Genomic DNA, 13,970 nt, shown 5'->3' on the forward strand with positions numbered 1-13,970 from the left:
TAATAAGACCTATTACACCTTGAGAAGCCAGACATTATAGAAAAGCACCTCTGTTACAAATTTGTCACTGGTTTCATCCAGCTTCACACTGAATTCATTGGAAAAGCTCCTCTGCAATTAATGGAAATTTTGAATTGTAGACTAAACCCATGTAAATTTACGTTCTAAATTGTCAGCAAGTTACACATCAATGGTAGATTATAAACACTTGTCTGCGTGAGGCAACAACTGTCACTGAGTACATTATTTCAAATAAATCCATTTGCATTCTGTCATCACTGTCCGCACAAAACACTTGTAAATTGTGGTAAATATGTATTTGGGATGAAAGCATGAAAATTTACTTTATCTATGATAAACTCAAAGAGTTAAGATGGAAAGCTGAAAAATATTGGTTTGATTAAGCAGCTCTTCAAAATCACTTTGAATGCAGGGAAATTCCACAGCCAGAATCAACCAAGAGTAGTTAGTCAAAATATCATTTATATCATACAAAGGGTCTTCTGTCTCTGCAGCTAGTACTGATGATTCTTCAAAAAAGTAAGTAACAATTTTATAAAACCATGGAAGAAAGAAACTTGGCAGTGTTAGGCTTATGGTTGGACTCAATGATCTTAAAGGTCTTTTTCACCCTGAATTACTTTATGATTCTATGATTTTTAACTTCATTCAATCCACACATTGTCTGTTAAGAGCTGATCTTCCATCTGAAAAAAAGAACTGTGTTCTCACTAGGAAATTAATCAAGAGCCTGTTTTCTGACATATTCCATTCTTCTCCTTGAGGGAGGAAATAAATATAATTTCACTTGCTTTAATTAGTGGCGATGCTTCTTTAAGAATCACTCAAGACTTTTATCTCAAGATCAACTACTTTTTTTGCGGCAGAGAGAATTTATCTGTCTGTCAGATCTGATCAGTACTAACTAGCACTGAAATCTATCCTCAGAATATTTTTTTTTTGTATTCTATTACTGTAATGTGCCTTGTTAGTACACAAAGATTTTAATAGATGTAACACAATGCAAAAAGTCATCTGAAAAATTCTGTCTAAGAAACTTACGTAAACACATAACCCTGGTGCATTTTACATCCCAAAGAAAAGCGATAATTTCTCTTTCAGGGACTTTGGACACATACTGGAATAATCTAATAAACACACTTTCCAATCCAAATTAAATTAGTAAGGCGGTAATATTTTACCCGCATTTTTAAAAAGAACCAGAACTAGGAAACACAATGCATTCTTCTGCTATTGAAAGCAACTCCAGTGCTTTTTCTTTCTTCCAAGTACAACTTCAGATTCAGGAAATTAATATCTTGTTATAGGTCATGCTATTAAGTTTTACGTTGTATTATTACATCAGCAACTGCTAAGCAGACTCAGTGTTAAGTCTTGGAGAGCTGCGTTTATGTACCAAGGCCTGCTATTGATCAAGAGCAGTAAGTGCTATCACTGTACTGACAAAGCTAAAATAGGACTTACGACCATACAAGTAATTTCAATCTGCAGGTACTTCCTTTCCAGATCACAAATCCACAGACAATGAAAAATGCAGTGATTAGGAGAATGCCAAGACTGGACACTGAGATTGTTCCTTAACAAGAACTTTTTAATGGGTTAGGATGCTCAGTCAAAGCTACAGTTCTTGTCTTATATTAGGTTTGGTTTTTTTTATAAAAGCTCTTATTTACATACATTATCCTAATTTTAAAGTGACTGAAAACAAAAATAAAATGTTAATAAGCAGCTGAAAACATAAGAATTAATCCAAGTGTGTTCTCATAAATCCACACTATCTGTCTGAATACATATTTGTATTCAGAAAAGAAATACTTTGATTTCTTATATGATGGTAGAAACTGGTTTTAAAAATGTAAATGATAATGCATATTAGAATGTTCCATTTTATAGTTCTAAAGAGAAATCTCGCTATTCTACTTCTGCAAATTAGTTTGTCAGCTGCAGCCACTAGGAAATATATGTTACTGTCACACAAACAGTCATAAAATCATCTATATGACCACACAACTACTAGCTCACAGTTGTTGCAAACTAAATTGGGTACTTTCTTGCTTTGTCTGGTAAAATGGAATTCATTAGTACTGACTGAAACTGATACAGAACAATTATATTAGTCCTGAAAAACTAAACAATGAACATTAATACTTTTAAAGACCACTGCAAATAGAAATTCATATAAAGGTACCTGGTAACACTACATTGAAAATCCATATATTTCCCATATTCTGATACAGTGCCAAAGTGAAATCACCCTTGTAATTACAAAGTGAAGATAAATTGCCTCTCTGTCATCAAGCTATTACCACAGCATTTGGTTCCCCATGGAAGAAGTCAGTTGTAACAATTTCATCTGTCTATAATCCATGTAAGCAGTCCCTAATTCTACATCTCTGCAAAGGGAACCAGGATAGCTCAGGTACAAAAAGAAGTGTGTGATTCCAAGTCCAAAATTGAACAAACCGCTGCTCAGGCTGTTTTGGCTACATAAGAAAATCACAATTTTTTTGTTTGTTTATTTGTAAGAAGGACCAGAAGATACTATGAAAATGACAACCAATCTGTCCCTTACAGAAGTTCATCACATTTGGGAATTCCTGTAAGATTCTTCCTGCTGAACTATGTTAAAAAAAACCTGAAGTCTCATTTTTCTTAGGGCTTAATTTTGCTCTTGGTGGTATTCATGGTCTCCCTCACTGAAGCTTCACGTGAGTGACAAAAATATGAGTAAGATTTGTTACTTTTTCATTCATACTGCTGTCTATCTGGAATCATGTTTTACTTCCAGTGTTGGTCTTTGGACAAATGTTCTATTAAAACTGCAGAAGAATTGTTTTGGTTTTGCCTGGCATAGAAACACAGTAAAGGTTCAGACAAAACCATCTAAAATGAAAGCTATTATTTATTACTTATCTCCATAGAGACTGGAAGCCAAATCAGCCAGAATACTGAAGTGCTGCAAATTTTACAAATACAGAATGAATGACAAAGCGTTCCCCAAGAGGTCGTAATACAAAACCCAAACTGTAACAGGTGAACTAAACAAGTGTGCAGGGTGGAGTTTGGAAGATGGGAATAATAAACTGGATGCAAGCAATTTTATGGCAATTACAAGCTACAACCATCCCTGCTGGTGTCAGATTGTACTCATCGATTCAGCTGTCTGCTATTCATAAAACACAGACCAAGAACAGAACCATAGATTTTTCCGAGGAAGCAGGTAACTCCCAGAAAGTTGTCAGAAACAATGTATCTTTGTCAGAAAATAATTTTGTAATGCTGCCATCAATAATATGCATAGAATAAATCACACCCGTGAATGAGGACAAAACCCAAAATTTCACCATTTATGTCCCAACACTATTTCTTAGTGCATCTCCATTTGTGATTTAGTGTGTAGGAAGGGTTCTTTTTTATAAGAATTTGCTTAGAGGAGAAGTGGTATGACAACAAAGTGGTTCTTCTCCTTGTGGAAGAACCAGTACTGAAGCTGTGCCCAGGAAGTCACCAAAGGCACCCTATCTGAGTGTGGATACCTGGTTCTTCAGCAGTCATTGCTCAACGCCCGTGTGGTATACTCAAACCAGTGCAAACTCAACTGCCAGTGAAGATTCAGCGTGGGAAAGCAGCTCTTGAACTGTAACAGACCGCAACACCTTGCAGCCTGGTACCTCCCTCCTTCTGATGCATCAGTCAGTAATAGAACAGTATCTTTAAGTACGTAAAATCCTCCCAATAACTTTTACTCTCATCTTTAACCTTCTCTAAGAAAGTAAGTCTTCTCATCTTTCCCCTAGTTAGGTCTTTTATGAAAATAGGGTTATTATGGCAAACTTCCAGGCTATTTTTTTTTTATTTCAGCCAAACCTCAAAACACATATAAAACGACAAAGGAAGAAAATTATCCTGTATCAGGAAAGAAATGATCAGTGCATAGTAGCAAAGGAACAGTTTGGCCAGATATTAGGAAAACTGCTGAGACATGCATGAATTTGACTATTAGTAATGGGATAAATGGTTTCAGTTTTAGGTAACCAGCCAAGATTACGTTTCACATGTAAGAACTAAGTGACAGCTGTTGAGACCATAATGCTCAAGTAACACTATGTAGCTTTCCTTCCAAAAGTGTCCTACACTTGGCAGTAGGCGATTTTTATTTTATAAGCAATGATTAAGATAGAGACAGTAACACTGTTATTTCCCACATGCACACATGCAGTTACATATACACAGTCTTGTCATAGCATGGAGGAACTTGCTGCCAGTGCTACACCTGCTCTGCTTACTACAGGCTTCAGTCGCAAATTCTGTAAAGCTGTTACTTTTCATAGCACTACATTTACTGGAAAAATGTAAAGAGAAAAACACAATAATAAGGGAAATAAGCTTCACTGTAGGAAATGTCTGAAGTGCTATCCGCCAATATTCAAGAACAGATTAGCTACAACTGTAATACACAAAGCGATACACCTTGGTAGAGTATCAACTTTTTCTAACTATTTTCTTAATATTTTAAATATTGAGATTAGTAACAGAGATTAAACTTCTTACCCTAGAACTGTAACAAATGTTTTTATCTGAGTATTTAGGGAGCAAATGACCCCCAAGCCAACATGCACTTGGTGCAAAGTTTTCAGTAGCTGAAGAAAGGATTCTCTTTTTCAACACTAGCAGTATGTCCTTCTACAGAAACAGCTCAAAACTTTGCTTGGGACTGCTGGATCTGCCTAGAAAGGGTCTTTAAAGTCAAAACTGCAAAATGGAAAGAATCTTTTTTTTTTTTTCCATTGGGATGTTAACTATTCATTTCCAGTTGAGAGAGCTGGAAGGACATATGAAGGTGCTGTTGGCACCAGTCTTTCAGAGCAAAGAATCTGCAAAGCAGGTGATAAACTATTTTTTAAGCAAAGTACTATAAACTATTTTTTAAGCAAAGTACTATTAATTTCAAATAAAGATTATAACTTCATCTTTGTTTTCTTTCTGATAAAAGGCAGTGTAAGATTTAATATACATTCATAAATTTATCATGCTAAGAACCAAGTCTATGTATCCCAACACAGCAAAAAAACAAAATACAAAGTTGACACTCCACTTTTATCTGCGTTGCCCTCCACTGTTCTCAAAGTTCTGCTGTGCATCCTACAGTAATCTGCTTATCAATCCCAAAAAATGGAGCTGCAGAGAAGTAACCTTAAACCAATCCATTTTATCTCACTTTATTTTGCACATTCTGCAGACTTAAAAGTGAAACCTAGAGTTTTTCACTTCTGCTTTGAAGACTAGAGCGCATATAGAGCAGGGAAAAATGGCTGGAGCAGAGTAGTGAGTCCACTTTCAGTATTATTTGCTTTACTGCTTTCAGCTGAGGTCTGGGTGCATAGAATGCCACCCACACTGTATGTTTCTATCTTCTTTGTACGGAAATCAAATACAAATGGATGAATGCTGATTTAAACGCACAAATAAAACTATTTCTTTCCTGTTTGTTAATCTGACCACCCAAAGTACCTCAATTAAGAGAATCTCTATTACGATGTGTTCACAGTAGTCCTAACTTGGTTAACTTCAGAATCTTCTGATAGTGAGGTGTTAAAAGCCGCCCAATGAACCCTGAAGTAGTAGTTTTCCCACACTTAGCTGCTCCAATCCTGTAGCTAACGCAATAAAACCGTTTTTGAAGTGCCAGTGCACTCAGTTCTAGACAAACAAAAAAAGGTAATATGCCTTTTCTCCCCAAAAGTAACAATTACCCAAACCAACCCTTTCCATGACTGATTCATTCCTCCATTCCTGTTTGGAGAACGACTACAGGTAGAAAACAGAGGCAGCAAGATTAAGGATACCTGATGCCAAAGGAGGCAGACCATGCAAAGATCTTCATATACTGTAAACCCAAGTGCTTGTATGTATAAAGCACTACTTCCTTGTTGTAAACAGTGACTTAATTTCTCAAGTGGCAGGTATGCTGAGAAAAAGAAGAGGAATTAATCTCTTAAAATTCATAGTTCTGCCTCTGTACAGGTAGAGATAGACACATCAAGAAAACGTGGAGGATGGAAATTCTACTTTGGAACCAAATCAGAGTTGAAAGAAAAACTATACACAGGACCCAGCCTCAATCCTATTTAACACAGCAAAAGGCAAGAGGATCAAGAACAGAAGAGTATCTAGGTACAACCCTAACGTGTTTATTAAATAAACTGCCTTAATTTGTTTCCAAATATGTATTTATATATTTTTACTCTAACAGAGACTAAGTATTTTTGCTTAACAAAACTAAGCAAAACGAATCCCAGATTAAAAGCGTCTGGGATCTGTCTCTGACTTCAGTGTATAGGCGTAGTGCAATATCATTTATGTTTAGGAAGTTTTTTTGGTGGGTGGTGGGGGTTTTTTTCTTAAATTTTATTTTAAATTAATACATTTTGAATAACACAGCAAATTAAATCTTGCCATTAACAGCACCTTTCTGAGAATTTTGGTAAAATAAAGGGTAGCAAGTTGATACAGAAGGAAGTTATCATTCAACCACTGAGCCAGGAAAAACTGCAAGCGAGTGTTGCAAAACTTTCACAGTTCACAAAGTAGCCCCAGGAAACCTGCTAGGTTTCTGAGCGCTGTCTATGCTTCTTACATCCCACTGCGTATCAGAAACCGACGCTAACCTTTCACTATCTACAGTAACAACTATGCTCCCGCACGGTTGTATGTGTGTGTATGAGAGATGATTCACTTGCTTTTATTCCATGGAACTGATGATTCATTCAATCGTCCCCAGATCATACTAACATACTAAACATGCACATAAAGGAAGCAAAAATCAAGTTCTTAAACTTTGCTATGCTCAAATGTTTATTGCTCCCGAGAGAGAGAAGGGCACGCGGAGGGGAACCAGCGCAGGTTATGCTTCTGCTCAGGGGTTTGGGAAACACACCCAACCACGTGCACAAGGAGCTGCCGTGCTCCACCGGCGGGCAGCGAGGAGAGCTCCCGCCCTGCGCGGGCCGGGGCCGGGGCCGGGGCGCTCCCCCAGCGCCGCGACCTGCTGCGGGAGGGCGCGGCGGGCCGGCCTGTGCCCCTCACACCGAGGGTTTGCGCCTCTCCTCCTCCGGTGACATCTTATATAATAAGCCAAGCTAATCACGACGGAAGCGGGCCAAACTGCCACGGAGCATTAGCCAGGGATGATTACCCGCAGGAACAGATGCTTTGGACCAGAACCTACTCCTCGCTAACTAGCCGCCCAGGCGCTTTGCTAGAAAAATCCCCGCAGGGGTGGCAACGGCTCCCGCAGCAGCCAGACGCGAAGCGCTCGTCACCCAGCCGCGCTGCGCGCCGTCCCCCTCAGGAAGCCACAAGCATCGCGGACGGCATCAGCCTCTCCCGGGCGCATTCCGCGGTCCCCGCCGGCAGCCAACACCGCCGCCCTGCCCGCGCCGCCGCCTCCCTCCTCCGCGGCGTATCTGAGGAGAAAGTTACTCGGCGGCCCCTGCCCCCCGCGGCCCCGCTCCCCGCCGCCGCCGCGGCGCAGTTCAAGAGCAATGTCACGTTCAACAACTTGTTATGACACATGATCCCCCCCCTCCCCGCGCATCCGCACCCCGCCGCCGCCTACCCGCCCGCCCGGCGGCCCCCGCCCGCCCCTGCCGCCGCCCGGCCCGGCGGGACCCTTACCTTCCCCCTCGGGAGGCCGCGGGCACCCGCGGGCGTGTGCGGGAGTGGGGTGCGTGTGGCAGCGCGGGCGGCGCCGGCTGGGCGGGCGGGCGGGCGGGGGGAGGGGAGGGCGGCTGAGGCGGTTGGGCGGCGGGAACGCGCGCCTCGCCGGACTTGTTGGCGGGCGGCGGGGGCGGCTGCGGGGCGGCGCGGGGAGCGAGCGGGAGCGGCGCGGAGGGGAGAGCGGGGGGCGGAGGAGTTTCCCGGGGCTTGTTTACGCATTGCCGCCCCGCTCGGTGCACACACTTCACTCTCTGATTGGACACAAACTGGGGCACAGCCTGGCTCGGGCGCTGCCGGCCCGGCGGCCCCCGGCGCCACTCGGCCGCCGCCGGAGCCCCCACTGGGCCGTGCCGCGGCGGGGCACGGGGCGCACCGCTGCCCGCCCGCCCGCCCCACGGGGCTCCGGCAGCGCCCGCCGCCGCCAACCGCCCTCCCTCAGCCGCTGCCTGCCCGCCGCCTCTGCGCACGCCCGGCGCGCTGGCGGGGGCCCGGGAGGCGCATGCGCCCCCACGGCTGCGCATGCCCGCTGGGGCGGCGAGGCCGGTGCCGAGCCGCTGCCCGTCCTCTGCCCTCGCTTCCCGCCGGAGGCCGGGGGCGGGCAGGCTGCGGGAGCGGCGGCCGGGGCCCGGGGAGCTTGGCTCGGCGGCTGGAGGGGCCGCAGGAGCGTTGTCCGCCCACTCCGAGGGGCCGGCGGAGCTGCCCGCCGCGGTCGCCGCGGCTCCGCTCCCCTGCGGGAGGCGTTACGTAACCGGCGGGCCCGGCGGGACGCCGCCTCGGTTCGCGTCCTCAGCGCCGTGAAGGCACACGGCCTCAGCGGTAACGCCTGGGCGGGAGGGGCCTGCCCCGGGCCCGCTGTCCTCGATGTGGATGTGGCTGCGCGTCCCTGGCAGGGAGGTGGCGTTTGCCGTTCTGTCCGGCTCCTGCCAAGGAACAGCCCCCGCTGCCCCTTCCCCCGCCCCCCCCCCGGGCAGGTGCGTCCCGGTCCTGGGCGTTCAGTCGCGACTAGAGGACAGCGTGACCAGCCGGGGGGAAGGACCCATTCCTCATGCTCTTTGCGCATCAGATCAGGAAAACTTAAAGTTCGGGTGATAACGCGGGCGGAGCGGGTGCGAGGCGTGCGTCTTCAAGAAGCAAGATTATTGTTGTGTGAACAACTGCTGCACAGAAATATCACGTTATTCCTGTTTGTGTAGGCAAAAAGACATTTCAGCAATGGGTACTTTCTCATTAGCTTATTTCTCCTGCGCTGATTATGACTCATATCTTACCCTTGGTAATTTCCAGTGAAATAAGTAATTTTAACCAAGGAGGTAATGAGAATATAACACGATTGTATGACATTACTCATGTACTCATGAATTCTAGTTAAGCAACTCCTCACCGTTCCTTTTTTTCCCATCCCACAGTCAACAATGGCAATAAATGTAATATTGAAATATATGCCATGAGAGCTCTTTGCGATAGGGATTCCCAGTTTCCACTCATATGCACCACAGGAATTTCCCTGACTCATTTTCAGATGAGTAAGCTGCTCAATCAAGTTTTCCTGACATTTAATATTAAAGCACTTGACTCCCTCATGCTGATAACAGAACTGATATTTCCTGTAACCTGTGTTCATGATGGCTCTTGCATGAAGTTTGGGATAAGGGCCCTTGCTAGAACCATTTTCCTGCAAGCCGGCAGAGCAGTTGGCCAGGAGTCAGGTCTGCTGGTGCTAACTTACGGCTGAGCATCCACCTGCAAGTTAGCACTTTTCACATGTTCAGCTTTCATTCTTGGATGGCAAGTAGGAGAGCAGTTTTGAAGGGTTTGCTTTAATCTATCTGTGATGCTTTCCAGGTAGCATTGCATTAAAAAAAACCCATTATCTAGGGAAGAGTTCTCTTGTGCCTGCTTAGATCTTTTTCCTTTTTAGCTACTTCAGGCCTTCCTGAGAGCATTTATCAGGATTTCTGAGTTTAAGATGCTTTAGCATCATCTGACCAGGTCACTGCATCACATTTATTTAGGCATCAGTGTGCAATGCCAGTAAGTGGATATTCTGAGGCTTTGCTGATCAGACTAGTGTTGATCTTGACTGTCAGGTCAGCTGTTGGTTATAATTGGGTTTGTGATAATCAGCCAGATTTGTGATATCAGAGCAGTGCATTCAACTCCTCTGAGTTTGTACTCAATGGGGGTCACACAATACACAGGGTATTTTTAGAGATTAAAAGAATTTTCACTGAAAATAAAGTGGGCTGTCTACGTTTTAAGCTGTTGCATCAGGCTCACTGAAAACTCAGTCATACCTGAATTGTTTTACCTGAGTCCTATCCTTAAAAGTTTTGTTTTGTTTTTGTTTGGGTTTTATTTGGTTGGTTGGTTGGTTGGTTGGTTGGTTTGGCGGGGGGGGGGGGGGGTGAGGGGTTGGTAAATAAAATCTGTGACTATAAGCTTTCATTTGCAGAAAATAAATAGAGAAATTCTGGATCATGAAAAACATTTCCAGAGAGAGACAGTAGTTCTCCCCAGAGTCTTTGTTTATCTGAAAAAAAGGCAGAAAGAGAAAAAATCCTTCCTAGTCCTTCCTGTACATGAAGGTACTTGAGCACGTAGTGGTTTTACTAGAAAACAAATCCTGTGTTAAAACTTTGGAGGGCTCTCCTGGTTCTGGGAGGCATGATAGTACCAAAGTCTAAGACCTAGAGAGAGAGCTGTCAGTGAGGAACAACTGATGCCTGCACTGGAGTCATGGAAGGAACCATACCAGAAGATAAAGATATTCAGGGTATTGCTACAAGTAGAAAATGCAGCTCCGGTGATGGCCTAGACGTGGCAGGACAGAGATCAGAGCAGATTAGCTTTCCTTACTGAGACAGCAAGGAAGGCATACAGTAAAACCAATGCAAAACACTATTCAGTACTAAGACAGTTATCTCACCAAATGTTCTCTGACTGCCTAAATGATGGATGCGGGTTTCCCCGTCAAGGTTTTCCTCACAGCCAGGAGGGCCACAGATTAAATATGAGTACATACATATAATATGCAATTATATAAATATAATATTAGACGAAAGCTTTTCTTATGTTTTCTTGGCTCCTAGGAGACACCAAATAGCAAGAGACTAATAATCAAAGCACAAGAGCTGGCACCACTCGCTCTGTTGCAATGTAAGACGTAAAGTCTAAATCCATCAAGTGGCTGTGAAAACCTGAACTATAGATTCCAGATGATACTGAATATAGATTCTTAGATGATACTGAATTTTTAGTGTAAACAGCTTTTACAGCTTCGCAGTAGACTGTGCATACAGGAGGAGAGGGTTTGTCTGGTTCAAGACTCAGTTTTCTAATTATATGTCTTTCACTTCCTCTGCTGATTTTATTTCTAGTAGAGTGAGGAGCCCTAAACTACTCCCTGGGGCTCTTTTCTTGATCCCAAGCTTTTTCAAATGTCAGTGTTTTCTTAAGATGATGGCTTTTATAAGCTGTCAGTTAATTGTGATTAGAGAAACAGCCACATCTGGATCTCTTCTGACGACGATGCATTTTTTTGGACAACCGGCGTGAACGTGGTTCTCAATGTTAAAATATGTGCTTGGGAAATATTTTTTAAAACTAAAAATAAGCAAAATCAAAGTATTTAACTTGGTTCTCAGCAATTGCTACATTTAGGGTTGTAAGTTAACTTACGAGTCATTAGATTCTGCCTGTCAAGTAAGCCCCCATAACTTCCACTAAAGGACAAGACATAACCTTTTGGTATACGTTTATCTTTCAGATCCCTGACTCTCAATTTCTTACTTCATATACGTAAGTCTCAGTGAGTGCCCTCCCTGCCTCCTCAGGAATATTGCCAGGGTACATTCTTCCATTTCCAAAGCTTACATAGGAATTGCGATTCACAGCTTTAAAATATATAGCATTAATTATGCAGCTTTCTTATGAGCTAGGACTTCTTGCCAGAGTGAGTGATGAATCCCACTCTCCCTTTTCATCCAGAATTTGACTGCTAAGCTGTCTTATTTAGCATAGTACTAGGGCACTCCATGATACTTCCATTTGAAAAGAGAGCATCACCACTCCTAACTCCCTGTTTAGAACTGTTATACTCTTAAATACTATTTTATACTACGATTTTGCATTTCAGTCATTTCAGTTTCATTCGTTGTAAACAGTTCTATGTCATATGGAACAGGCTTTCCAAGCAAGTTTGTTTATCAGTTGTTTACTGGTCAGCTACAGTCACCCTTGAGTTTCAGTTTTACTGAGCGCAGCTTAGTGGTACTCTGATTCCAGAGGATATCATACCAACAGTGAAACTGAATTGTGAGTTCTGATTTTTGTTGGATATTTTCAACTTGAGCATTGTTTTATTTCTGTTGTATGAGTACTGAAACACACTGACATATGAGTTACACGACAGAAAACATTTGCTCTCTTGCCTTTGGATGAGACTGAGAATGTTTTCACTCGGTTGCAGAGGGGAAGAGGTATAAAACACCTGCTCAGCCTGGCTTCAGCTCCAGCAGGAGGAGGAGTTGCCAGAGATCTCTCTATCTTCTGTCAGCTGGAATAGCTGCTTAATTGCAAAATTCGTACAGAGCCTATGGCAAGAATATGTAAAAGTTTACTTTCTCCTCGGGACAAAACTGTTGAGATTTGTGGATAAATGGTATGTTTAATATAATTTATTGGTGCATTGTAAATATGTAAATAAAGGACAAACATCTTCTATCTACCAGCCAGCATCTGGTACTAGAGACAAACATCTCCAATGTTGGAGCAGATCATAAGCACAGCTACAGTGACATCAGGACTAGATTCTCAATAGGGCGTTCTGCACTCCTGCAAAGGCAGCAGGAATCTCCTTGGACCTGCTCTAGTGCTTTGAGGCAACTCCTATTTCTTCTCTAGTCGCACTGTTCCTGAAACTTTCTCTACTTCCTTCCATTTCACTATTTTTCCTTTTTTTAACTCAACTATGCCCTGTAGCTTAGTATTACTGTGAAGCATTTTAGTTTTAATGTCAGAGAAAGGTGTTTCCCAGCAGTAGTTTGAATTTCATAATTTTATGCAATATGAACCAAGGTATAATTACATTATATAAGAGACAATTACAACGTGTCATTTTGTAGGTGGGATAAAGTACCTGTGAATTACTATGGGTAATCTCCCTCCAAAATGGAGAAGGGTATAGACAGGTTGTCTCCTGGTAATGAGCTGTATTATTTCACACCAGGGAGTTCTGCTCACAGAGACTTGCAAACGTAGATTTTAATAGACTAAACTATTAATGTTCTGTTTGAGTGGGCTGGCAGGACAAGACTGATACCTGCACTCAATAATCACAGCAGCTGTTTCTGAGAAAGTCTCCCTTTTGTCAGTGAGGAGACAACCCCTTATCAAGAGATTCAGAGCATAATTACTGGAGTCAATCCTTCATCAGCCCAGCTACCACACGAGACAGTCACTTTTACGTTGCTGAATGGTATGAATGAAGGAAAGGAGGATGGCAGAGCAAATTCTCCAGAAGCACTCTTCATTTACAGATGGGGACATAATTATAATTAGTGTTTGGCACTTCCATTCTGTAACCTGTGGTGTGCAAAACAGCTCACAAGTCAATTGAGAGAAGTGACTGCTCAGGAGGAGGAGGTGAAGCCAGATTCCTACATTCGAATCATGTACACACTCTACCATGTAAACATTTTTGGATTATCCTAAAGAAAATTACTTCCTGCTTTGAGTCTTCATTTTATTCTGATAATGTTGATTTGAGCCAATGTTGAAGTGAAAGAAAGACTAGACTTTTTTTTTTTTTTAAGATCCCTAGAAATATTTTTTTACAATTTCTAGAGTTTCTACTAGAACACCTGCAGTGGTAACATGAACAGTAAGATAAATTATGAGTCAATTTCATGTATTACACCAATTTCTAAATTAAAATTCAAAATACTTAAGGTCACAAGTGTTTCTTCTGGTTTGTTATGTCACAGTCCTCACTGGGGCATCCAAACATGTTAGTACCAAAAGGGCAAATACATTTTTAAGTTTTATTTGTATGTCAGCTAGAATGTAGGAATAAATATTTTTAAAAGGTGGAGACAAAAAAAAAGTTCTGCTTATGTAGTGTTCATTTGTAGCCTAGCCTGTGGACCTTGCTGAAAACAAATGAGTGGTGAGGGATTTATATATTTAGGGTGGAGCAGCTGAGATCTCCATGTAGATAACTAGAGCTGTGT

General features: G+C 42.7%; 1 protein-coding gene across 4 annotated transcripts in view; it reads right to left on the minus strand.

The window, feature by feature from the left end:
• PCGF5 (polycomb group ring finger 5) overlaps positions 1 to 13,970 on the minus strand; it is a 100,491-nt gene that overhangs the window by 63,106 nt on the left and 23,415 nt on the right. For 2 of the 4 annotated variants that reach the window (XM_056351322.1, XM_056351318.1), the window contains exon 1: positions 7,699 to 7,828. The exons of the other annotated variants lie outside the window; for them this stretch is intronic. The gene's annotated coding sequence lies outside the window, so the exon portion shown is untranslated. Of the gene's footprint in view, positions 1 to 7,698; positions 7,829 to 13,970 lie in introns of those variants that run through there. 4 annotated transcript variants of the gene reach the window in all.

The sequence above is a fragment of the Falco biarmicus genome, chromosome 9, assembly GCF_023638135.1.
Source record: "Falco biarmicus isolate bFalBia1 chromosome 9, bFalBia1.pri, whole genome shotgun sequence".
Lineage (NCBI taxonomy): Eukaryota > Metazoa > Chordata > Aves > Falconiformes > Falconidae > Falco > Falco biarmicus.